We start from the raw sequence: 26336 nt of genomic DNA, 5'->3' as shown, positions 1-26336 counted from the left end.
AGAGGGAAACAGTATATATAATATTATACGCTGCCTGCAGTATCTGCCTGCTGGGGGTAGTTGTCCTAATTAATACGCAGCTAAGCGTTACAGCAGCCTTGCGCAAAATTGTTTCCTGCCTCTGCTGTCTCTGTTACATCACCGCCGTCATCCCGGCAGAGGGAATCAGTATACATAATATTATACGCTGCCTACAGTATCTGTCTGCTGGGGGTAAAAGTCCTAATTAATACGCAGCTAAGCGTTACAGCAGGCTTGCGCAAAATTGTTTCCTGCCTCTGCTGTCTCCGTTACATCACCACCGTCATCCCGGCAGAGGGAAACAGTATATATAATATTATACGCTGCCTACAGTATCTGTCTGCTGGAGGTAGAAGTCCTAATTAATACGCAGCTAAGCGTTACAGCAGGCTTGCGCAAAATTGTTTCCTGCCTCTGCTGTCTCTGTTACATCACCGCCGTCATCCCGGCAGAGGGAAACAGTATATATAATATTATACGCTGCCTACAGTATCTGTCTGCTGGGGGTAGTAGTCCTAATTAATACGCAGCTAAGCAATACAGCAGCCTTGCGCAAAATTGTTTCCTGCCTCTGCTGTCTCCGTTACATCCCTGCCGTCATCCCGGCAGAGGGAAACAGTATATATAATATTATACGCTGCCTGCAGTATCTGCCTGCTGGGGGTAGTTGTCCTAATTAATACGCAGCTAAGCGTTACAGCAGCCTTGCGCAAAATTGTTTCCTGCCTCTGCTGTCTCTGTTACATCACCGCCGTCATCCCGGCAGAGGGAATCAGTATACATAATATTATACGCTGCCTACAGTATCTGTCTGCTGGGGGTAAAAGTCCTAATTAATACGCAGCTAAGCGTTACAGCAGGCTTGCGCAAAATTGTTTCCTGCCTCTGCTGTCTCCGTTACATCACCACCGTCATCCCGGCAGAGGGAATCAGTATACATAATATTATACGCTGCCTACAGTATCTGTCTGCTGGGGGTAGTAGTAGTAATTAATACGCAGCTAAGCGTTACAGCAGGCTTGCGCAAAATTGTTTCCTGCCTCTGCTGTCTCCGTTACATCATCAGGTGGTTCAGAGCTTTCTGAAAAGCTACCCACGCTCGGAAAGGTGCGCCGGCTCAGCGCACATTTCCGCAAGTCCAAGACGGACGCTGCCACCCTGCGGACCCTGCAACATCGATTTAATCTGCTGTGCGACGTGCCCACACGGTGGAACTCTACGCTCCACCTGTTGGCCAGGCTCTATGAGCAGCGTAGAGCTATAGTGGAATACCAACTCCAACATGGGCGGCATAGTGGGAGTTAGCCTCCTCAATCCTTTACAGAAGAGTGGGCCTGGTTGGCAGACATCTGCCAGGTCCTTGGAAACTTTGAGGAGTCTACCCAGATGGTGAGCGGCGATGCTGCAATCATTAGCGTCACCATTCCTCTGCTATGCCTCTTATGAAGTTCCCTGCAAAGCATAAAGGCAGATGCTTTGCGCTCGGAAACGGAGGCGGGGGAAGACAGTATGTCGCTGGATAGTCAGAGCACCCTCATGTCTGTATCTCAGCACGTTGAGGAGGAGGAGGAGGAGGAGGAGGAGGGGGAGGAGCATGAGGAGGAGGGGGAAGAGACAGCTTGGCCCACTGCTGAGGGTACCCATGCTGCTTCCCTGTCATCCTTTCAGCGTGTATGGCCTGAGGAGGAGGATCCTGAAAGTGATCTTTCTAGTGAGGACAGCCATGTGTTGCGTACAGGTACCCTGGCACACATGGCTGACTTCATGTTAGGATGCCCTTCTCGTGACCCTCGCGTTACACGCATTCTGGCCACTACGGAACAACTGGGTGTACACACTGCTCGACCCACGGCATAAGGAGAACCTTTCCACTCTCATACCTGAAGAGGAAAGGGGTTCGAGAGTGATGCTATACCACAGGACCCTGGCGGACAAACTGATGGTAAAATTCCCATCCGACAGCGCTAGTGGCAGAAGGTGCAGTTCCGAGGGCCAGGTAGCAGGGGAGGCGCGGAGATCAGGCAGCATGTACAGCACAGGCAGGGGAACACTATCCAAGGCTTTTGCCAGCTTTTTGGCTCCCCAGCAAGACTGTGTCACCACTCCCCAGTCAAGGCTGAGTCGACGGGAGCACTGTAAAAGGATGGTGAGGGAGTACGTAGCCGATCGCACGACCGTCCTCCGTGACGCCTCTGCCCCCTACAACTACTGGGTGTCGAAGCTGGACACGTGGCCTGAACTCGCGCTGTATGCCCTGGAGGTGCTTGCTTGTCCTGCGGCTAGCGTCTTGTCGGAGAGGGTGTTTAGTGCGGCTGGGGGAATCATCACGGATAAGCGTACCCGCCTGCCAACCGACAGTGCCGACAGGCTTACAATCATAAAGATGAACAAAGCCTGGATTTCCCCAGAGTTCTCTTCTCCACCAGCGGACAGCAGCGGTACCTAAACAATGTGTAGGCTGCACCCGCGGATGGAAGCATCGTTCTCCATCACCATCAAAAACGTGGACCTTTTAGCTTCATCAATCTGTGTATTATAGTCATCCTCCTCCTCCTGCTCCTCCTCCTGAAACCTCACGTAATCACGCCGAATGGGCAATTTTTCTTAGGCCCACAAGGCTCAGTCATATAACTTTTGTAAACAATGTTTATACGTTTCAATTCTCAATTCAATAAAGCGTTGAAACTTGCACCTGAACCAATTTTTATTTTAACTGGGCTGCCTACAGGCGTAGTTACAAATTAAGCCACATTAACCAAAGCGATTAATGGCTTTCACCTGCCCTCTTGGTTGGGCATGGGCAATTTTTCTGAGGTACATTTGCACTCTTGGTACACCAATTTTTTTGGGCCCTCGCCTACATTGTAATCCTAGTAATTTTTAGCCCACCTGCATTAAAGCTGACGTTACCTCAGCTGTGCTGGGGACTGCAATGGGATATATTTATGTACCGCCGGTGGGTTCCAGAGAGCCACCCATGCTGTCTGTCCACTCAGAGTTGTAACTGCATGTGTCCACTTCTAAGGAACCCCAGTCTGACTGGGGCATGCAGTGTGGGCCGAAGCCCACCTGCATCAAACCTGACGTTACCTCAGCTGTGATGGGCACTGCAATGGGATTTATTTATGTACGGCCGGTGGCTTCCTGGGACCCACCCATGCTGTCGGTCCACACGGAGTTGTAACTGCATGTACCCACTTCTAAAGAACCCCAGTCTGACTGGGGCATGCAGTGTGGGCCGAAGCCCACCTGCATCAAACCTGACGTTACCTCAGCTGTGATGGGCAATGCAATGGGATTTATTTCTGTACCGCCGGTGGGTTCCAGGGAGCCACCCATGCTGTGGGTCCACAGGGACTTCACATTAGGGATTTGTACCAGCCAGTGTCTATGTATTAAAGACCCCAGTCAGACTGGGGCATGCAGTGTGGGCCGAAGACCACCTGCATTTAATCGGACGTTACCTCAGCTGTGATGGGCAATGCAATGGGATTTATTTATGTACCGCCGGTGGCTTCCTGGGACCCACCCATGCTGTCGGACCACACGGAGTTGTAACTGCATGTGTCCACTTCTAAAGAACTCCAGTCTGACTGGGGCATGCAGTGTGGGCCGAAGCCCACCTGCATCAAACCTGACGTTACCTCAGCTGTGATGGGCAATGCAATGGGATATATTTATGTACCGCCGGTGGGTTCCAGGGAGCCACCCATGCTGTCGGACCACGCGGAGTTGTAACTGCATGTGTCCACTTCTAAAGAACCCCAGTATGACTGGGGCATGCAGAGTGGGCCGAAGCCCACCTGCATCAAACCTGACGTTACCTCAGCTGTGATGGGCAATGCAATGGGATTTATTTATGTACCACTGGTGGGTTCCAGGGAGCCACCCATGCTGTGGGTCCACAGGGACTTCACATTAGGGATTTGTACCTGCCAGTGTCTATGTATTAAAAACCCCGGTCAGACTGGGGCATGCAGTGTGGGCCGAAGACCACCTGCATTTAATCGGACGTTACCTCAGCTGTGATGGGCAATGCAATGGGATTTATTTATGTACCGCCGGTGGGTTCCAGGGAGCCACCCATGCTGTTGGACCACACGGAGCTGTAACTGCATGTGTCCACTTCTAAAGAACCCCAGTCTGACTGGGGCATGCAGTGTGGGCTGAAGCCCACTTGCATTAAACCTGACGTTACCACAGCTGTGCTGGGCACTGCAATGGGATACATTTATGTACAGCCGGTGGGTTCCAGGGAGCCACCCATGCTGTGGGTGCACACAGAATTCCCATTGCGGAGTTGTACCTGCCTGTGACTATAAAAAACCCCGGTCTGACTGGGGCATGCAGACACCTTAACAGAATTAATAGTGTGTGGCACATGGGTTCCCCATTGCTATGCCCATGTTTGCAGCTCCTGATGGAGGTGGCACAGGATTGGATTTCTCATTGCTTCTGTACAGCATTATGAACTATCGCCCCACCCCTTTTAAAGAGGGTCGCTGCCTGGCCGTGCCAACCCTCTGCAGTGTGTGCCTGCGGTTCCTCCTCATGGCAGATGCACTTATAAATAGACATGAGGGTGGTGTGGCTATGAGGCCAGCTTGGGGCATGAGGGCAGCTGAAGGCTGCGCAGGGACACTTTGGTGTGCACTGTGGACACTGGGTCGTGCGGGGGGGGGGGTTGGGCAGCATGTAACCAAGGAAAAGTGGCAGCGGAGTATGATGTAGGCAGTGATTGTGCTTTGTTGGAGGTAGTGTGGTGCTTAGCTAAGGTATGCCTTGCTAATGAGGTTTTTCAGAAGTACAAATTGTTGGGAGGGGGCACTCTTGCCGCTATTGTGGCTTAAAGGAGATGTCCCGCGCCGAAACGGGTTTTTTTTTTTAACCCCCCCCCCCCCCGTTCGGCGCGAGACAACCCCGATGCAGGGGTTAAAAAAACCACCCGCACAGCGCTTACCTGAATCCCGGCGGTCCGGTGACTTCAATACTTACCGCTGAAGATGGCCGCCGGGATCTTCTACCTTCGTGGACCGCAGCTCTTCTGTGCGGTCCACTGCCGATTCCAGCCTCCTGATTGGCTGGAATCGGCACGTGACGGGGCGGAGCTACACGGAGCCGCTCTCTGGCACGAGCGGCTCCATAGAAGAAAGCAGAAGACCCGGACTGCGCAAGCGCGGCTAATTTGGCCATCGGAGGGCGAAAATTAGTCGGCACCATGGAGACGAGGACGCTAGCAACGGAGCAGGTAAGTATAAAACTTTTTATAACTTCTGTATGGCTCATAATTAATGCACAATGTACATTACAAAGTGCATTATTATGGCCATACAGAAGTGTATAGACCCACTTGCTGCCTCGGGACATCTCCTTTAATAGTGGGACCTGGGAACCTGAAATGCAGCCCAACATGTAGCCCCTCGCCTGCCCTATCCGTTGCTGTGTCGTTCCCATCACTTTCTTGAATTGCCCAGATTTTCACAAATGAAAACCTTAGCGAGCATCGGCGATATACAAAAATGCTCGGGTCGCTCATTGACTTCAATGGTGTTCGTTAGTGGAAAAGAACCCTCGAGCATCGCAAAAGTTCGTCTCGAGTAACGAGCACCCGAGCATTTTGGTGCTCACTCATCTCTATTAAATATCAATGCATAAATGGAATTAAACTTGATATTCCATTTTTCTACCTGCATGGAAGTCAAAGAAACAGAAATCTTTGCTGCCATAAGCACAGTTCTTGCATTGAAACAATTTTTTTATATATCACTTCTTGTTTTCATACTATTTTTTTAGTTACCAATGTATATTCCTGTGCCGATTCTAAAATCTGATTACTCTTTGTATATTTTACAATGGAAAATAGTGTCATCAGTGTGTTTAGGGAACATAGTATGAATAACTGAACATACAAGCTCCTCATGAGCTTTCACCCGTCTCTTCTAGATCACATTTTTAAGGCCTAGCAAATTGGATATTTTTTATATACCTCAGGAAACATGGAAAAGGGGTGCAAACATTTATCAAGTGTTTTCACAATTACCTCATTTTCTTTAAAAAAAAGTATAAAAGTATTAAGACTGGAATTACACAAACATATTTGCACAGCGTATTACAAACCATAAAATTTGCATGTGCAATATGCAGTTAATAGAACCCAATAGGTTTGCTCACGTAAGCATATTTTGTGCACGCACCTTTCAAAAAAATATGCAGCACAAAAAAATAAGAGCACATACTAAAATAATTACACAAATTACCCATTGAAATAAATGAGGACATAGTTGCGTGTTCTTTTGCGTGTGCAAAAAGAACAGTAAAAAACGTACATGCAAATATGCAACACCCATTGTGTAAATACATGGTGCAAATACGCGTGTAAATGTGCTAAGGCCGGTGGAACACAGACTTGGGGCTCTTTCACACGAGCATATATCGGCCGCGCTTTCCCGATGGGCCGATATACGCTCCCCATCTGATGCATTGAAAACCAAAGCAATAGTTCAGATGAGCGTATTCCTGATGCGTAAAAACGGCCGGCAAAGATAGCGCACACGGTGTGCATTCCCAGCAGGAATACGCCGGCTGTCCCATAGACTCCTATGGAAGCATATGGGAGCTGCCGTGGAAAAAGGGAGGGAGTTTAGCAGTGTGTCTGCTAAACTCCCCCTTCCCTCCTCCTCTCTGCACCTTGCTGGCTGTCTGCAATGGGAGGGGGCGGGAGCTAGTGTGCTAAGCTCCTCCTGTCCTGCTCCTCCCATTGCTGGTAGCCGACAAGGGACAGAGAAGGATTGGGAGTTTAGCAAGCTAGCTCACGCCCCATCCCACTCACTCCCCTTGCCAACAGCTGGCGAGGGGGCAGAGAGGAGGAGGCAGTTTAGCAGAGCTAAAATGACTTCCCCCCACCAGACGGTATTCTGTATAATCACTGCACTCGGCCATCTGAACGGGAGTTAAAACGGGAGTTTTAATGCCCGTTCACGAAATCTTCATCCACACTGCGGCCGTGACACGGCTGGCTGAAAATCTTCACGCCCGTGTGAATGAGCCCTTGAAGTGTAAAGCTTGTGGAAATGTGCACTTATGAATTAAATGTATTGGTCTGTAATTGACTTTAAGGGGGAGTAGCATGTAAATTTGTTAGTTGTGATCAAGAAAGAAGTGTATATGGAACGCATCTGGGAATAAACATGGTGTTATACGGTACCTACTAGTTGTAGTTTGATAGATTTTTATGGAATAAAAGAAGTGTTTTTAAGGAGCCGGCTTTTCTCCTTTCTTGTTGCTATTTAAGCCATTTGACTCACGGTCAGCCCGAGCAACTGAAAACCTTCAAGTTAAAATGGGGTAAATCTTACCTACTAACCAGATGAAGATAACATTGTATTATATGTTTTGGAATCTTTAATCTGAGTCTTATAAGTTTTTGGCTGGAAAGGAATTACAAATATTATAACCGGTTTTAGCATAAATTTAACAAGTGCATATTTTCCAACTTGAATGGTTGTGAATCATGATCTAGAAACAAATCCGTTTCAATGAATTAGTACAGGTTTTTGGATCTTCACCTGCTCAATGAATGGAATAAATAGAATGCAAACAGCTTTTTGTTGCACTGGAAAAAGCAAAGAAACAGAAGATGAAGGTGGGACGGGAATACTTGGCAGACTTATATAGAATGTAAAATGATCCCACGGGGCTTACGCCTAAAGAAAGTTTCCACTACCATCTTTTCACCAGCTTTTAAAGATAAATGGATTACTGCTTTGTCTGAATGTGTACTTACCTTAATGGGTCTCATCGAGTCCGAAAATGAAAAATTAAAAGAACTCAAAATCACCATTCATTGAAAAATACACAAATTCTAAAGATTATGATTAGAGATGAGCGAGCTTGATGCTCGTTCGAGTATTAGGGTACTCCAGATGTTCGTTACTCGAGACGAGCACCACGCGGTGTTCGAGTCACTTCCATTTTCTTCCCAGAAAATTTTGCGCCGTTTTCTGGCCAATAGAAACACAGGGAAGGCATTACAACTTCTTCCTGTGAAGTTCCAGCCCTATCCCACCTCCCTGCAGTGAGTGGCTGGGGAGATCAGGTGACACCCCAGTATACAAACTGGGGCCGCCCGCGGTTTGCCACAGATGCACGCTGAGAGACATTAGGGAAAGTGCCATCTTGCTGTAGCTGCTATAGGGAGAGTGTTAGGCTGTTATCTTCGTCTTCAAGAACCCCAACGGTCATTCTTAGGGCCACATCTGACCGTGTGCAGTACTGTTGAGGCTGCTTTTAGCAGTTTTGCACATTTTCTTTTTTGTATATCGGGCGTGCAGACCGTAGCGTCCTCAGTCTGCAGTCATTTTACTGAGTAGAGGGGCAGCACTGGTGAGGCAGGGACAGTGGTACAGGGAAAGAAATATACTGGCTATATAGGCAGTGGGCTTTTTCAAAAAAATTGGAAAAATAAATCTTTGGGCTGCCTGTGACCGTGTTCAGTTTACTGCGTGTCTGCTGGGGGTAGTAGTCACTGACTATTACCCAGCTAGGTGTTACTGCAGCCTTGCGCATAATTTTTTCTGGCTGCACTGTGCTTTCAATAACCACAGTCATCCTCCAACAGGGAAATCCATATACAGGCTATATAGGCAGTGGGCTTTTTCCCAAAAATTGGAAAAAAATACTATATTTGGGCTGCCTGTGACCATCTTCAGTTTACTGCGTGTCTGCTGGGGGTACTAGTAGTCGCTCATTATTACCCAGCTAAGTGTTACAGCAGGCTTGCGCATAAATGTTTCCTGGCTCTGCTGTGTCCGTTACATGATCGCCGTCATCCCGCCAGAGGGAAAGAGTATACATATTTACGCTGCATACGGTGTCTGTCTGGTTTTTCACCTCACCATTTTCACCACTTACCCAGGAGAAGTGGCAGCGGAGTGTCATGCAGGCAGTGATTGTGCTTTGTTGGAGGTAGTGTGGTACTTAGCTAAGGTATGCCTTGCTAATGAGGGTTTTTAAGAAGTAAAAATTGTTGGGGGGGGGGGGCACTCTTGCTGCTATTGTGGCTTAATAGTGGGACCTGGGAACTTGAGATGCAGCCCAACATGTAGCCCCTCGCCTGCCCTATCCGTTTCTGTGTCGTTCCCATCGCTTTCTTGAATTTCCCAGATTTTCACAAATGAAAACCTTAGCGGAGCACCAGTCATATACAAAAATGCTCGAGTCGCCCATTGACTTCAATGGGGTTTGTTACTCGAAACGAACCCTTGAGCATCGCGGGAAGTTCGACTCGAGTAACGAGCACCCGAGCATTTTGGTGCTCGCTCATCTCTAATTATGATCTAGAATGATTGAAAGTATTTCAAAACTAGAAGATTCTATAATAAACATTAAATGAGTGAAATATGAACGTGATCAATAAGATTATTCCAGTGATACTGTGTACAATTGGAAAAGGAAGCATAGCATCCAAACCAAAACCTATTTTGAAAAACAGCAAGAGGAATATATTGAGTTCTCCCAACATGCATGTTACTTTCTCCTCCTCAGAGAATGATGTGCCTGACACAGGTGGTGACCAATCTAGTGTGAAATACTCCAACCAAGAGGAAGAGGCCAATGCTGGGAATGTAACTAACTCAGTCTGCAAAAGAAACAGGGGGAATAGAAAAAGGTATCCCATACGCAAAATGAAGCAGTACTGTCATTTTAACAAATGAACAGTATAAAATTCTAAATAAGGGTCTAAGTTTTGTGCTGGCTACTGATTTAGACCTTTTTCCAACTCTGCTGGATTTGAATAAATTTGTACATGCATTGACGGTCAAAAGAGATTTCCATACAGAAGAAGAATGTGAAACGTTTGAAGACAATAGTGGAGATTCAAGATGAATATAAAGACAAGAGCTTTGTGGAACACATGACACTATTGGACTTGCAATAATTGCACCAGGAAAGCTGTGTAAATCAGGATAATATAGAGCAGTATATAAGTGTCAGATACCTAATCCATCCTTTTACTCCATCACCTCACAAGTTTATACTTTGGATAATTTTCAGTACATCATGGAATAGGAATTAAAAGAATTATATGATAAAACACAAATTGAGGAATACAAGTGTAAAATTGTGAGTAATTTAACCCAAAATCAGTATATAGAGCTTGATGTGTTGAAAAAGAACAAAAATGTTATAATTAATAAAACTGATAACAGGGGCATGATAGTAGTATTAGATTCTGCCCTGTATTGTAACCCAGTCCACAGTGTGCTGAATGATATCCAGACTTATAGTAAACTCGCGTCTAATCCTACTAATCAATGTCAAGTCAAATTGACCCATTAAGGACCAAGCACTGCAAATTTACGGCGCTTGGTCCTGGGCCAAATTGTAAAAATACGGCAAGAGATTAAAGCCCCTGTTCTGCAATCAAGCATAAGCAGGACGGGTTGTCAGCTGTTAGTCACAACTGAGAACCCGAAGGAGGAAACAGGAGTGTTTTTTTAATCTCTTCTGCCTTCTCCTTCCCTGAGTACACAGCACTCAATGAGCACTATCTACTAAAAAGTGAAAAAGAAAGTGTTTCTTCCACTATGCAAGCTGGTGATCATGTAACCAACGGGTTTCCCTGGCACAGCAGAGCTACAGGGTCCCAACAGACCCTGATCAGCTATGCCGGTGACTGTTGTCACTACAGGGGGATGCTTTCACTGTAACTGGGGATCCTATGGATGCTGCTCCTATGGATGCCCCAGCTACAGTGAAAAAGTGTCAAATAAAAAAAACATGTGAATGTCCCCCAGAGGTCTTATATGACATCATGGAGGACATAGATAGTAAAAAACATAATTACATAAATAAGTGAAAGAAAATAACAGAATAAAATAAAAATATATACATAAAAAAGAAAATAACCCAAAGCCGACGCCAACCAAAACCGTCTCTGTATGCGCCCTGTAATCCAAAACCACACATACTATATATCAAAACGTCCAAAACAAAATGAAAAACCCGTTCCAATACTTTATTTTAATGTAAATATACTAATTAAAAAAAATAATGGTAAATCTTAAAAAAAAATCATTTTCTTTCCGCTTTTTACCCCTAGAAAAACTAAAAACTAGGGAAAAAAAGTCTGTAAAAAAATATTTAAAAAATAACTGTTTGTCATGGGGAAAAATAATTTTGGCAGCTGAAGGAAATAAAATTGGGTAGTTAACCACCACATGGGTAAAATCCCTAAAAAGTATCTGATCCTAAAGGTACAAAACAGCCTGGTCCTTAAGGGGTTAAGAAAACTATTGTTGGAGGGTAAAAGTATGGGTATTCTAACTGCAAAAGAATCAGAATATCTGTCTCGTGAATATCCTTTAATGTCTGTTTTTTTATGGGTTGCCAAAATTGCAAAAAGGAATATTTCCTCTTCCTCTGCGCCCTATTGTGGCTGATACGGGGTTTCTAAATGAAAAATTAAGTGCATGGGTGGATGAAGCCCTGCAACCACTAGTTCAGCACATTCCTGGATATTTGAGACATAGTAAAGATGTGGTAAAACATTTCCGTGATTTTTCATGGAAGGGTTGGTATATGTGCTTAACATGTGATGTTTATATTCGTGTATTCCACATCATTTAGCCCTCATTGCGGTTACCTTCCATCTTCAAAACACAGCATATGTAGAGAGAAGCTACAAAAATGTATCTTAATGACAGTTGAGTGTTTATTAAAACACCATTCTTTTGCTTTTGATGGCAATTTTTACCTACAGGTAATGGGGGCACCCATAGGGTTGAGATTCTCCCCGACGTTAGCTAATCTGATGATGGCTTGTTGGAAGAAACAATATATTTCTCTCATTTTAACCCATATAAAACTCAGATAGTTTGGTATACGCGCTTCATAGTTGATTGTGGCAGCACAAAAGGGAATTTTTTTTATAGCAAAAAGAAGTAAATGCTAAATAACTGCATGTCTTGCTCAGGTACAAATGTTCAGTCTTAGGGCTCAGTCACACGGGCGTTTTGTTGCACGATTTTTTGTGCTCATAACTGATGCACTCAAAAAATCGCGTGAGCGAGGCTGGCGTCACTGCGGAAAAAAACACTGCTAGCAGCGTTTATCCACACAAAAGGGCTCGGTCACACAGGCGTTTTGACGCTCAAAAAGAGCGCTGCCCGCTATCTTCTGCCACAGCTGTGCCATAGCTGTCACAGAGGAGTGTGATATTCTTCCATTGAATTCAATGGAGCCAGCAATACAGCCGGCTAGATTGAAAGCAATGGGCTGCCAGCAAGCACTGTAGTAATTTTTGAGGAAGGGCTTCAAATATAAGCCCTTCCATGAAAACCATCCTAAAAAAGTGTAAAAAAAAAAATCTACACTCACCTCTCTGCAGCTGCCGGGGCTCAGCTGCATTCAGCCGGCTCTTCTCCTGAACTGCTCTCAGTAGTATTCAGCAGGCGGGGATTTAAAATCCCCGCCTGCTGAATGGGCTGCCTCTGATTGACTGAGCACTGTAACCAATCAGAAGCAGCACTCACCCATTCATGAATTCATGAATGGGTGAGTGCTACCTCTGATTGGCTGAGGACTGTGACGACATAAAGACCCCTTTTAGAGGAATGCATGAGACAGATACTAAGTTGTCCATCTTGAATATTCTTTTTGTAAACACTTGTTCACATATCACATGATAAATTTAAACTCACATTACATCTAGTTTGGGACACAGGAGTAAACTCTGGCTTTTTAGACCAAATGGAAATGGAAACTTCTTTTTGCTATAAAAATCCCTTTTGTGCTGCCTGACGACAAATAGGAAAGAGAAAATTTGTCTTACCTGAAATTTTACTTTCCTTTTGGGGCAGAGTCATACGTGTGTTTGCACAAAAACGCTCGCCGCAGTGCAGCATATACACGTATAAACGAGGTCTGAAGAGTTAGATCTGTGTGCTGTGCGTGTGTCTGTGCATAGTACTGTCCTTTTTGTGCGTACACAAGACCAGTTTACACACGTGTGACACACCCTTTCCATGGATTCCTTGGCTAATTAAAGCCTAATAAGGTCCAGATGTATTCTTTCAGTATTAATAGTATTCCCCATAATGGCCCTAGTCTTAGTACCTCCATAGTGGCCCAGGTGAGGATCAGTGAGCATCTGATCCCAACTAGTCTTCAGAATGAAGAAGCTGCAGCCGTAGTCAAGCACTGTGGCTTCTTCACAGATTTTACCTCCACAGTGAACCTCCTGGTCATCTGCTTTGCAGGGACATCACCATCACAGCACCATCAATAGGCTACAGCATTGGCTCTCAACCTTTTTCAGCCCAGTGCCCCCTTTAGGTATTGGGATGACGACCAGTGCCCCCCAAGCCTTACTTGTTTATACCCAGTCAAAGTTTACCTTGTTTTAAAAAAAAAAAAATACAAATTAAAATACCAAATACTTTTTCTGGAAAGTTTGATAATGTTTAACAGATTAGCATTAATTGTGAAAACATGTCTCTAAAAATTAGCAAAGAAGTATTTTAGTTAGCTAAATTTTAGCTGCTAAAATGTGGGTGTTAAATATTTAAAAACAGGTGGATACAAAAATAAATAGGTTTTATTACAGAAAATAATTTTTTGGGGGAAGCAAGAAATAATACCAGCTTTAATTAGCATTCGATAGCAGTGTACAATGTATAAAGAAAATGCAAGATACACCTTCATTTTTAATAGTCAGAAGGCTAATTAAAATGCAAAAACAATGAAATTCGATTAATAATAATAATGCTTGCCACAACCCATCTGTGTCATTAATGGCTGCCTTGGGCCTGATGAGTGGACGCCAATTTCGCAATATCTTTGTCAACCACAGCCTCAAGTCGCCCCTTACACATATCTTAAATTTGTTACTCACTTTTATCAGGAGCTCCTGAACTGTGCTGAAGCCCCACTCCACTAAGTACGTAGATGGAAAAGCTAACACAAGCAATTTGCATTACAAATTCTGTGTTCTTTAACATGTGAAAAAGTGTTTCTTCCACATCAGCAGTCATCTCGTCAATTCTTCTTGAAATGGTGTCATTACTCAAAGAAATCAATTTCACCATGGCACATGCGTCAGGTCCAGTATAGTACTGACAATCTCTTTAACTGCGGATAGCACAAGTGTTTTCCCAATAGTATGTGATTTGCTACATTGCGCTATTAATAAAGAAACTTTATAGGAAGCAAGGAGGCCTTTTGTCGACATTAAGAACAGATTTTCCAAATAGCTTGCCTACAGTGCTGCAGTTCTCAAACTTTGACTTTAAACCTTGGAAAAATGAAATAGGCTTACTCACTTTGTCTGAATGCATTTTTGCAAGGTGATCACTCCATCTCGGAGGCTTCATAGCTTCATTCAAAAATGCCTTTTCACAAACTAGTCACAAGGGAGTCTGTCCATTTGTAAGGAGAAGGGATGAATTCGTATTTCAAGTATTCAATTGAATATTGGTGGCATTTCTTCTTCTCAGCCATTTTTATAAAGTATGCTTCAAGAATGCACTGATTATGTCATTCTGTCATATAATAATGTATGACTTTTATAACCCCATGACTCCTCTACAGCTCAATCACACTGGATAACCGAAAGAACAACCTAACCGGCTGTATTCCATAATGCAGCTGATTGGCTGGAACTTTCAATTGTGTGGGTCTCTGGGAGTTGTAGTTTATATCAGTGTTCTGAAAAGACACTTGGCGTCCACTAAGACTACAACTCCCAGAGACCCACACAAGGGAAAGTTTGAAGCAATTCCAGCCAATCAGCTGCATTATGGAATACAGCGGGTTAGGTTGGGCTGTAGGTTATCCAGTCTTATGAAGCGTGATTGATCTGTAGCAGAGTCATGGAGTTATAAAAGTCATTATATGACAGAGGCACGCAGGCTGTGCACAACGCCCATTACATGTAAGTGATTCATAGTGAAAAAAATTGCCTCAGTTTTGGTCGGTTTGGGATTTCACCGATTGTTTTTGGACGTATTATCGATAAAAACTGAGGTATCACTACTAATTTTTAGAAAAATGTAGTAACTAGACGAAAAATATAAACGAGGCAAACACAGAACACCCACTACATACCCCTTTATGTTCCAACGCTCGCCTGCCACCCCTTTTCATTCCACAGCCCTCTTGAGAAGTAAAAACGCTCCCCAGGACCACTGGGCGATTGTACAACACCATCAATTTAGGATTGACTAGTGTCTAGAGGTCCAATAAATATAATTTTATGGCATATCCTAGTCATATGCAACAACAATCTAAAATGGGAATATTCCTTTAATACTAAATTGTACTATAATGTGTTGCTATAACTAAAGAGGTCAAAACAAAGTAAACAAATCCATTTTGTTTTACAGGATGATCTATTAAGGCTAATTGAGTACGCTTCTAAAAAACTGAAATGTCTAGTATGAAGTTGTTGAAACAACAAGCAATTATATTTTATATGAAGCTTACATTGTAAAGCAATTAAAATGCAATGGAAACAACTTAATAACCCATTTTAAGCATCATTAACCATTACAACTATGAAGTGAATACCCCAATGTGCTTTGACTTGCAAAAAAAAATACAATTTTACAATAAAATGTGATAAAAATGGTTTGAAAGTAAAATCAAGATATAATGAATCCTTTAAGGGAAATCTTACACATTCACAGTAGCTACATCGGCCTTTTCTCCAGAAGAGACTTTGTTTGTGTTTGAAATGATCAAACTTGACAAGCAATTTCAACCTAATGTTCACAGCTATCACTCTGACAATTGACCATCTGTAGGTGAGAAATCCTATTTTCTGCTACTGACAAGATAATGTACAAAGATGCAAAAGGCTGAAAGGTGCCTCGATAGCTAAATCAGGGTGTGACCAACATTGGGCATATGAGCTCACCTTTAATAGTTGTCTATAAATAGTCCTCACTGTGGCTTTGTGAACATGCTGTACTGCACATGCAACCTGTGGCATCTTATATTACTCAGTGGTACAAGATAATGACAAATGTTGCACTTGATTTGCAGGCAGTCTGAAATGAAATAGGGTGAATCTTAAAGCATATGCATTCAGATGCAGTGTGATCCATTTATAAAGAAACAAGGAAGGTGGAAACGGCATGCACTCCTCTATAAATGACAGCCTGTGTTCACACTCATGTCATGGTATCCATTTATAATGGAAAATATGATAAACAGCTGGATCCATTGCAAGACAGATACTCCTGGTGCGTGACAAACTTCACAGTCGTACCGTCAAGGGATGGTGGCGCAAGTACCAAGGTACGATGCAGCAGATGGAGTATACAGAGGGTAAAGTTTTTATTGAAAACAGAGAGATCAAAGGAAACAACTGAATATTAAGGGACATGTAACTGAACTTTCACTTTTCTAGACACAATATACATTTAAAAATAGCATGGTAATACTTTATGAGTAGAGATGAGCGAGCGTACTCGGAAAAGCACTACTCGCTCGAGTAATTTGCTTTATCCGAGTATCGCTGTGCTCGTCCCTGAAGATTCGGGTGCCGGCACGGAGCGGGGAGCTGCAGGGGAGAGCGGGGAGGAATGGAGGGGAGATCTTTCTCTCCCTCTCTCCCGCCCGCTCTCCCCCGCTCCCCGCTGCGACTCACCTGTCAGCCACAGCGGCACCCGAATCTTCAGGGACGAGCACAGCGATACTCGGATAAAGCAAATTACTCGAGCGAGTAGTGCTTTTCCGAGTACGCTCGCTCATCTCTATTTATGAGCAATATCAGCAATACTTATATCTGTCCAGTCTAACAGGAATACAGACACTAGTCTTTTTACCTTTCCACTGTAAAATCTCTCAGGCCTGAAATGATGAGTTGTTCATGCTCGCCTGTATACTAATGATCCTCAGATGGTCAAGAGGCCAAAATGTCCCTTACAGTCTAATCACCCTCATTACAATCAGTGGGTGGTGCAGCAAGCCTGCTGGCTAGATATTAGCTCTCTCTTTTAGTGTGTACACATATAGTCCTTCCAGAGGTTGGCCCCACTTACAGTTTGCTGCACGGGTGTCTCAGATTCTAATGACATGAGTTAATCCACAGCTTTATCTGGGGATCAGAAGTGCTGCTATCTACTCATCCTTTCCAATCTCTTACCATTGCCGGTAAACCCACACCAGCTCAGGGCCATTGTGATCTTGTTCTCTCCTGCCTCTAAGCAGCATAGACTCTGGCTCTTTTAGTCTTCATTCCTGCATCAGCTCAGCTCACTACACAGCATAAACTGTTCTTTTTATATCAGAGCATCAGCCATTGTCTAGTGAGCTTGCTCAGTTCTGCTGCGCCAAATTTTGGCACATGGTACAATTTTGGCACAATTTCTCAAGCATTTACCTCATTATACCCCTATTGTAGTATTGCACATTTGTGCGGCTCCTTACTTTACAATGGGGTTCATTGACTTCTGCTAAACTGTTTGTCGCTTTGAGGGAAAAATGTTGAGACTATGTTGAGTGACATGACCAAATAAATATGTACTGAGTTATTGTGAATTTATTTTGCATGAGGTGCAACATTTATCAAAACTGATGACTGAATATTGAAGGGCTTTGAAAAAGAGAGCAGGACTGCTGATTACAAGGTTCTTTCTCAAAGGGAACAACTCACCAAGTGACTTGCTTTTCTGCAGTATCACTAACCAGAAAGTAACATTAAATAGCATCCATTAAAATGAATAGATGTCTAGTAATTAGAGATGAGGGAGCACCAAAATGCTTGGGTGCTCATGGCTCGAGTCGAACTCTTCATAATGCTCAAGAGCTCAATTCGAGTAACGAACCCCATTGAAGTCAATGGGGGACTCGAGCATTTTTGTATGGGACAGATGCATCGCATAGGTGATGACTTGTGCCACATGCCACACTCTCGCTTCATAGCCATATCACCCTCAAGTCTATTTATAAGTGCGTACTGGATGAGGAGGAACCGGAGTTACACTGCAGAGGGTTGGCAGGGCTAGGCAGCGACCCTCTTTGAAAGTATGGGCGATAACCCACAATGCTATTGAGAATTGATGATAAATTGATGTACGATCATCATTCTAATCCCGTGCCACCTCCGTCACAAAATTGTCAGGAGCCGCAAACGTGGGCATAGAGGGGACTCAGGCGCCAGCACTTCTACACATCTCCACAATGCAGCAATACTCTGTGTGGGAAGCACGTGAGCGGGCCCATGGTCAGGCTCAGTCTCAGCCTCCACCTTGTGTGACCCAAGGTGCCGCGAGTTACATAGCAATGGGAAATCCATGTGTCCCCACACAATTCATTCTATGTAGGTGTCAGATAGCTCAACACCGCAATGGGAAGTCTTTGAGTTCCTTGGGCTTGCCTATGCTGTTGGTGCACAAAGATGGTATTACACAGGAAGAAATCAGAGTGCCCCAACATGGCAGAGTTTCACCCGCCAAGGACTTCGGCCTCGGCCGACATTTCTGCCCTAGTCAGTCAGGGTATTTGTGCCAGACTGGTAAAACATTGCGATGGGAAGTCTTTGTGCACCCCCAGCATAGGCGAGCCAAAGGAAGTCAAACATGGTATTACACATGAGGAAATCAGAGTGCCCAAACATGGCAGAGTTTCACCCCGCCAAGGGCCTCGGCCCACATTTCAGCCCTAGTCAGTCAGTGTATTTGTGCCAGACAGTAGAGATGAGCGAGCATACTCACTAAGGACAATTGCTCGAGTGTGCATTGTCCTTAGCGAGTATCTCCCCGCTAGGAAGAAAAGGTTCGGCTGCCGGCGTGCGTGACAGGTGAGTTGCGGCCATGAGCAGTGGGAAGCGGGGGGGAGAGAGGGAGAGAGATATCTCCCCTCCGTTCCTCCCCGCTCTCCCCCGCTGCTCTCCGCCCTCCGCCGGCAGCCGAATCTTTGCTCCCGAGCGGGCGGGTACTCACTAAGGGCAATGTTTGATCAAGCAATTGCCCTTAGCGAGTATGCTCGCTCATCTCTACCAGGCAGGTAAAACAACACAATGGAAAGTCTTTGTGCACCCACAGCATAGGCAAGCCCCTGGAACCTAAGGAAAGTATTGCACATAAAGAAATCAGAGTGCCCAAACATGGCAGAATCCCCCCCCCACCAAGGACCTCCGCCTCAGCCCACATTTCTGCCCAATTCATTCTTTGTATGTGTCAGATAGCCGAACAATGCCCATGAAACTCAAAGACAGTATTACACTTAAAGAAATCAGAGTGCCCAAACATGGCAGTTTCACCCCACCCAGGACCTCGGCCCACACCTCTGCCCTAGTCATTCAGTGTATTTGTGCCAGATAGGTAAAACACTGTAATGGGAAAGCCGTCTGCACCCTAGCCAAGTCAGTCAGTGTATTTCTGCCAGACAGGTAAAACAACGCAATGGGTAGTCTTTGTGCACCCACAGCATAGGCAAGCCCATGAAACTCAAAGACAGTATTACACATAAAGAAATCAGAGCGCCCAAACAAGGCAGTTTTACGCCACCAAGGATCTCGGCCTCGGCTCACACCATCAGTAATCGTGGGCATTAAGCGGAATCGGATGCTAATACAGCTGTGAACGTCTCTTTAAATCAGTTACGGTTGCTTTCATCGCTCCAAAGACTGGATGAACCACAAAGAAGTTCCACAGGCCAAACCTGGCGCAGTTGATTCTTCCCCCCAGTACCTTGGCCTCTGCCCACACCCTCAGTAATCTTGGGGGGCTCAAGCGGACTCGGATGCTAGTGCAGCTGTGAACGTCTCATTAATTCAGTAACGCTCCTTTTGTTTGGCCCAAACCACTGTCTCAGATAACTGTGGTAACACGAGAAAAAATGCATGTTGCCTAGCACTGATCCCCAGACCCAAAGCATGAGGAGGCATAATAAGGCCAAAAAACCATGACCGAGGTAGGACCCGCAATACTCTGTGTGGGAAGTACGTGAGCGGGCCCTGGGTCAGGCTCAGTCCCAGTCTCCACCTTGTGTGACCCAAGGTGTCCTGAGTTAAATAGCTATGGGAAATCCATGTGTCCCCACACACTTCATTCTGTGTATGTGTCAGACAGCTGAACACCGCAATGTCAAACCTTTGTGCACCCACAGTATAGGCGGACCCCAGTAACATTTCTGTAGCAAGAGTATAGGTGAACCCCTCAAACCTTTCAGTACCAAGTGTATAGGCGGACCCCTGTAACATTTCTGTGGCAAGAGTATAGGTGGATCCCAGTAACATTTCTGTAGCAAAAGTGTAGGCGGACCCCTGTAACATTTCTGTAGCAAGAGTATTGGTGGACCCCAGTAACATTTCTGTAGCAAGAGTATAAGTGGACCCCAGTAACATTTCTGTAGCAAAAGTATAGACAGACCCCTGCAACATTTCTGTAGCAAGATGATAGGTGAACCCCTGTAACATTTATGTAGCAAGAGTATAGGCGGACTCCTGTAACATTTTTGTAGCAAGAGTATAGGCGGACACCTGTAACATTTATGTAGCAAGAGTATAGGCGGACCCCAGTAACGTTTCTGTAGCAAGAATATAGGTGGACCCCTGTAACATTTCTGTAGCAAGAGTATAGGTGGACCCCAGTAACATTTATGTAGCAAGAGTATAGGCGGATCTCTGTAACATTTCTGTAGCAAGAGTATAGGTGAACCCCTCAAGCTTTTCAGTACCAAGTGTATAGGAGGACCCCTGTAACATTAATAAAGCAAGAGTGTAGGCGAACCCCTGAAACATTGGTGTACCAAGAGTATAGGCGAACACCTGAAAAAATGTGGTTACCAAGTGTGTAGGCAAAGGCCGGAAAAATTTGTTAGATAACAGTATAGGTGAGGGCCTGAAAAATTGGTGTACCAAAAGTACAAGTGTACCCCTGAAAAATTGCTCAACCACGAGGGCAGTGGAAAACCCTGAACATTTTTTAAAGACACAGCTCACTGTTGCTTAATTTGTAACAGAGCCTGGAGGCAGCCCTGTGAAAAAAATTGGTTTCTGTTAAAGTATAAATACTTTTGAAACTTTGAAAAATTGTAAAAAACCTTTTAAACAAAGTCTTTTGAGCCGCAGAAAAATTGGCAGTTAAGCGTGATGACATGCTGTTTTAGGAGGAGGAGTAGGAGGAGGAGGAGTAATAATATCCGAGAGTGATTGACGAAGCTAATTCCCCCTTTTTTTGTGGTGATAGAGGATGCATTTTTCTCCTGTTGCAGAGAAAAGAATCATTAGGTACCGCTGCTTTCTGCCACTGGAGAAGAGAAGTCTGGGGAAATCCAGGCTTTGTTCATCTTTATGAGTGTAAGCTTGTTGGCACTGGCAGTTGACAGGCAGGTACACTTATCCGTGATGATTCCCCCAGCTGCACTAAACACCCTCTCTGACAAGACGCTAGCAGCAGGGCAGGCCAGCACCTCCAGTATGTACAGCGCAAGTTCGTGCCACGTGTCTAGCTTTGACACCCAATAGTTGTATGGAGTAGAGGCATCACGGAGGATGGTGGTATGATCGGCTACGTACTCCCTAGCCATCTTTTTACAGTGCTACCTCCGACTCAGTCTTGCTGGGGAGCCATAAAGCTGGCAAAGGCCTTGGAGAGTGTTCCCCTGCCTGCACTGGACATGCTGCCTGATCCCCATGCCTCCCCTGCTACTTGGCCCTCGGAACTGTGTCTTCTGCCACTAGTGCTGTCAGAGGGGAACTTTAGCATCACTTTTTCCACCAGGGCCCTGTGGTATTGCATCACTCTCGCACCCCTTTCTTCTTCGGGAATGAGAGTGGAAAAGTTAGACTGTGGGTCTAGAAGGGTGTACACCCAGTACTCCGTGTTGGCCAGAATGCGTCTAACGCAAGGGTCAAGGGAAAGGCAGCCTAACATGAAGTCAGCCATGTGTGCCAGGGTCCCAATATGCAAAACATTGCTGTCCTCACCAGGAGGATGACTTTCTGGATCCTCCTCCTCCTCTTCAGCCCATACACATTGAACAGATGAGAGGCAAGCAGCATAGGTACCAAAAAACAAAAGTCCCACCTTATCTTTATGTGCTGCAAGCCTCAGTTCCGCAAGCAAGTATACTCACAAGCTGTTGCCATCCGGCTACTTCTGGCTCTGAATAAACGCAAAACAATCCAATTGCAGGAATACAGCTTATTGTGGAAAAAACTTGCTTTTTATTTTCTTTATGGTGCTTGAATAATACAGAGAACGCGTTTCGGTTATGAAACCTTGTTCACCTCTGACTTACAAAGCCATTATGCAAACCTTAAAAAGGTTTAGTGAAAATAAGTGAATTAAAAACATATGTGCAATTAACCCATGGCAATCTGCTATTTCAATTACCAAAACCTGTCCCTCCTGCAGGAACTTGTCTTGGTTTCTACATATATGCATAGTATATCCAACAATACATAAACACGAACATTTATCTATAATATGCTCCACTTAATAACATGAGATATGAATCAATATGACATCGTTACAGAAGCAAGAAAAAATAATGAATAAAAATAAAAATAAAACAATGAAAAAATGAAAAGGACTTTCGAGCAGCAACACAGAAATTAGACACAAATTGTTAATATGAGGTAATGCGAGTAGCAACATATTGTAATTAATAACAGTACATTATATGTTATTGGCCAAGTAGGATTATGTTGGGATTAATAACTATTTTTTAATGAACAGTATCCACTGTAACTAATAAATGTATAAAAGGTCTGTTTTATAATTCATTCCTTTCGGGAATCTTGTGTTTAAGTTTAATATCCAAAACGCTTCCCTTTTAAACACTTTATCCGGGTTAATCGTTCCTCTCTTTTTGTTTGTAACTTTTTCAATGCCAAAGAATAACACTGTTAGACAGGATAACACTGTTGATGAGATATTAAAAGAAGGGATTAAATGTGTTGCAAAAAGAAGTAAAAACTTGGGAGATCTTATAGCACCTAGTACTTTTTCCTCCAAAAAAGAAAAACCGCAATGGATGAAATTTCAAGGTTTTTTCCGCTGCGGAGATCCTAGGTGTACTGTCTGTCACTTAGTGGACAAAAGAAAAACCTTTTCTGACAGCGATAACAATAGAGAGTATAAGATTTACAATTTTATTAACTGCAACACTATTAATGTAGTTTATATAATTCAATGCAGAGAGTGTAATCTGAACTACATAGGTTGCACTACACAAAAGTGGAAGACCCGTATCAACGAACATATTCGTGATATTAAAAAGGATAATGTGAATAGTTCAGGTGCGGTAAAACACTTCTGTGAGAAACATAAAGGAAATTTAAATACTTTCTCATTCTTTGGCATTGAAAAAGTTACAAACAAAAAGAGAGGAACGATTAACCCGGATAAAGTGTTTAAAAGGGAAGCGTTTTGGATATTAAACTTAAACACAAGATTCCCGAAAGGAATGAATTATAAAACAGACCTTTTATACATTTATTAGTTACAGTGGATACTGTTCATTAAAAAATAGTTATTAATCCCAACATAATCCTACTTGGCCAATAACATATAATGTACTGTTATTAATTACAATATGTTGCTACTCGCATTACCTCATATTAACAATTTGTGTCTAATTTCTGTGTTGCTGCTCGAAAGTCCTTTTCATTTTTTCATTGTTTTATTTTTATTTTTATTCATTATTTTTTCTTGCTTCTGTAACGATGTCATATTGATTCATATCTCATGTTATTAAGTGGAGCATATTATAGATAAATGTTCGTGTTTATGTATTGTTGGATATACTATGCATATATGTAGAAACCAAGACAAGTTCCTGCAGGAGGGACAGGTTTTGGTAATTGAAATAGCAGATTGCCATGGGTTAATTGCACATATGTTTTTAATTCACTTATTTTCACTAAACCTTTTTAAGGTTTGCATAATGGCTTTGTAAGTCAGAGGTGAACAAGGTTTCATAACCGAAACGCGTTCTCTGTATTATTCAAGCACCATAAAGAAAATAAAAAGCAAGTTTTTTCCACAATAAGCTGTATTCCTGCAATTGGATTGTTTTGCAGCATAGGTACCCTCTGCAGTGTGGCCAGCTGTCTCTTTCCCCTCCTCCTCCTCCTCCTCCCCCTCCCCCTCCTCCTACTCTTCCAAAACGCACTGAAATATAGACATGAGGGTGGTGTGGCTATCAAGCGACATACTGTCATCCCCCATCTCCTGTTCCAACTGCAAAGCATCAGCCTCTATGCTTAGCAGCAAACTTCTCAGCAGGCAAAGCAGCGGCATGGTAACGCTAATGATGGCCGCATCGTCGCTCCCCATCTGGGTAGACTCCTCAAAGTTTCTGCGAACCTGGCAAATATCTGCCATCCATGCCCATTCCTCGGTAAAGAATTGCAGAGGCTGACTACCACTCCATCATCCATGTTGCAGTTGGTATTCCACTATTGCTCTACGCTGCTTGTACAGCCTGGCCAACATGTGCAGCGTAGAATTCCAGTGTGTGGGCACGTCGCACAGCAGTCGGTGCTCTGGCAGCTGAAACCAACGTTGCAGGGTCCTTAGGGTGGCCGCGTCTGTGGTGGACTTGCGGAAATGTGCGCAAACATGGCGCAGCTTGCCGAGCAGATCAGACAAGTGGTGGTAGTTTTTCAGAAACCGCTGAACCACCAGACTGAAGACGTGGGCCAGGCATGGCACGTGTGTGAGGCTGCCGAGCTGCAGAGCTGCCAACAGGTTACGGCCATTGTCACACACGGCCATGCCCGGTTGGAGGCTCAGCGGCAAAAGCCAGAGGTCAGTCTGCTCTGTCAGACCCTGCAACAGCTCAGGGGCCGTGTGCCTCTTGTCACCTAAGCTAATTAGTTTCAGCATGGCTTGCTGACGCTTGCCCACTACTTTGCTGCCGCGCCGCGCTACCAACTGCTGGCGACGTGCTCACACTTCTTAAATGAGAGATAGACGTGGTGGGAGGAGGAGGATGGGAAGAGTTTGGAGGAGGTGGCATAAAATGCAGCAGATACCAGCACCGAGGTAGGCCCCGCTATTCTTGGTGTGGGTAGGACGTGAGCGGTCCCAAGCTCTGACTCGGTCCCAGCCTCCACCAAGTTCATCCAATGTGCCGTCAGGGAGATATAGTGCTTGTCCACATGTCCGTGGTTAAGTGGACCTTCCCAGTAACTACATTGGTGAGGGCACGATTTATGTTGCAGGAGACATGCTGGTGTAGAGCGGGGACGGCACACCGGGAAAAATAGTGGCAACTGGGGACTGAGTAGCGTGGGACCACCGCCGTGACCATGTTTTTGAAAGCCTCCATTTCCACAAGCCTGTACGGCAGCATCTCCAGGCTGATTAATTTGGCAATGTGCATGTTTAAAGCTTGTGCATGTGGGAGGGTGGTCACATATTTCCGCTTTCGGCCCAATGCTTGTGTTAGCGACAGCTGAACGCTGCGCTGAGAGACATTACTGGATGAAGTGGAGGATGGTGGAGGTGAGGGTGTGGGTGCAGGTCAGGAGGCGCTCGTGCCTGCGACCTGGGAGGGGGATTGGATCTGTGTGCCAGGTTGTGGCACAGGGGAAGAGGCAGTGGTGTGACACGGAGGCGGTGAATGTCCCACCTTGAGGGGTGCTTGGCCATCATATGCCTGCGCATGCTGGTGGTGGTCAGGCTGGTAGTGGTGGCTCCCCGGCTGATCTAGGTGCGACACAGGTTGCACACCACAGTTCGTCGGTCGTCCGCGCTCTTACTAAAAAACATCCACACCTTTGAACACCTAGCCCTCTGCACGGAGGCTTGCCGCGAGTGGGTGCTTTGGGAAACAGTTGGGGAATTCTTCGCTCTGGCCCTGCCTCTACCCCTGGCCACTCCACTGCCTGTTCCAACCTGTTCTGCTGCTGCACTTGCCTCCCCCTCTGAAGCCCTGTCCTCAGTAGGCTTAGCAAACTAGGTGGGTTCAGTCACCTCATCATCCAGCAGCTCTTCCTCCGAATCCTCTGTGTGCTCCTCCCTCGGACTTACTACCCTTACTACCTCACTGACAGACAACTGTGTCTCATCATCCTCATCCACAAAAAGCTCTTGAGACAGTTGCCGGAAGTCCCCAGCCCCATCACCCGGACTCCGGGAACTTTCCAAAGGTTGGGCATCGGTCACGACAAACTCCTCAGGTGAGAGAGGAACCGCTTTTTCCCACTCATGGCAGGGACCCGAGAACAGTTCCTGGGAGTTTGCCTGCTCAAAATATGTCATTTTCCTGGAGTGAGGAGACTGGCAGAAAGGAGGAGCAGCCAGAGGATTCAGAGTTGCAGTCCCTAGGCTGGGAGTAGTGGACTGCGTAGA

The sequence above is a fragment of the Eleutherodactylus coqui genome, chromosome 1 (assembly GCF_035609145.1).
Source record: "Eleutherodactylus coqui strain aEleCoq1 chromosome 1, aEleCoq1.hap1, whole genome shotgun sequence".
NCBI lineage: Eukaryota > Metazoa > Chordata > Amphibia > Anura > Eleutherodactylidae > Eleutherodactylus > Eleutherodactylus coqui.
The sequence above is the reverse complement of the archived record's forward strand: the minus strand, read 5'-3'. Positions refer to the sequence as shown.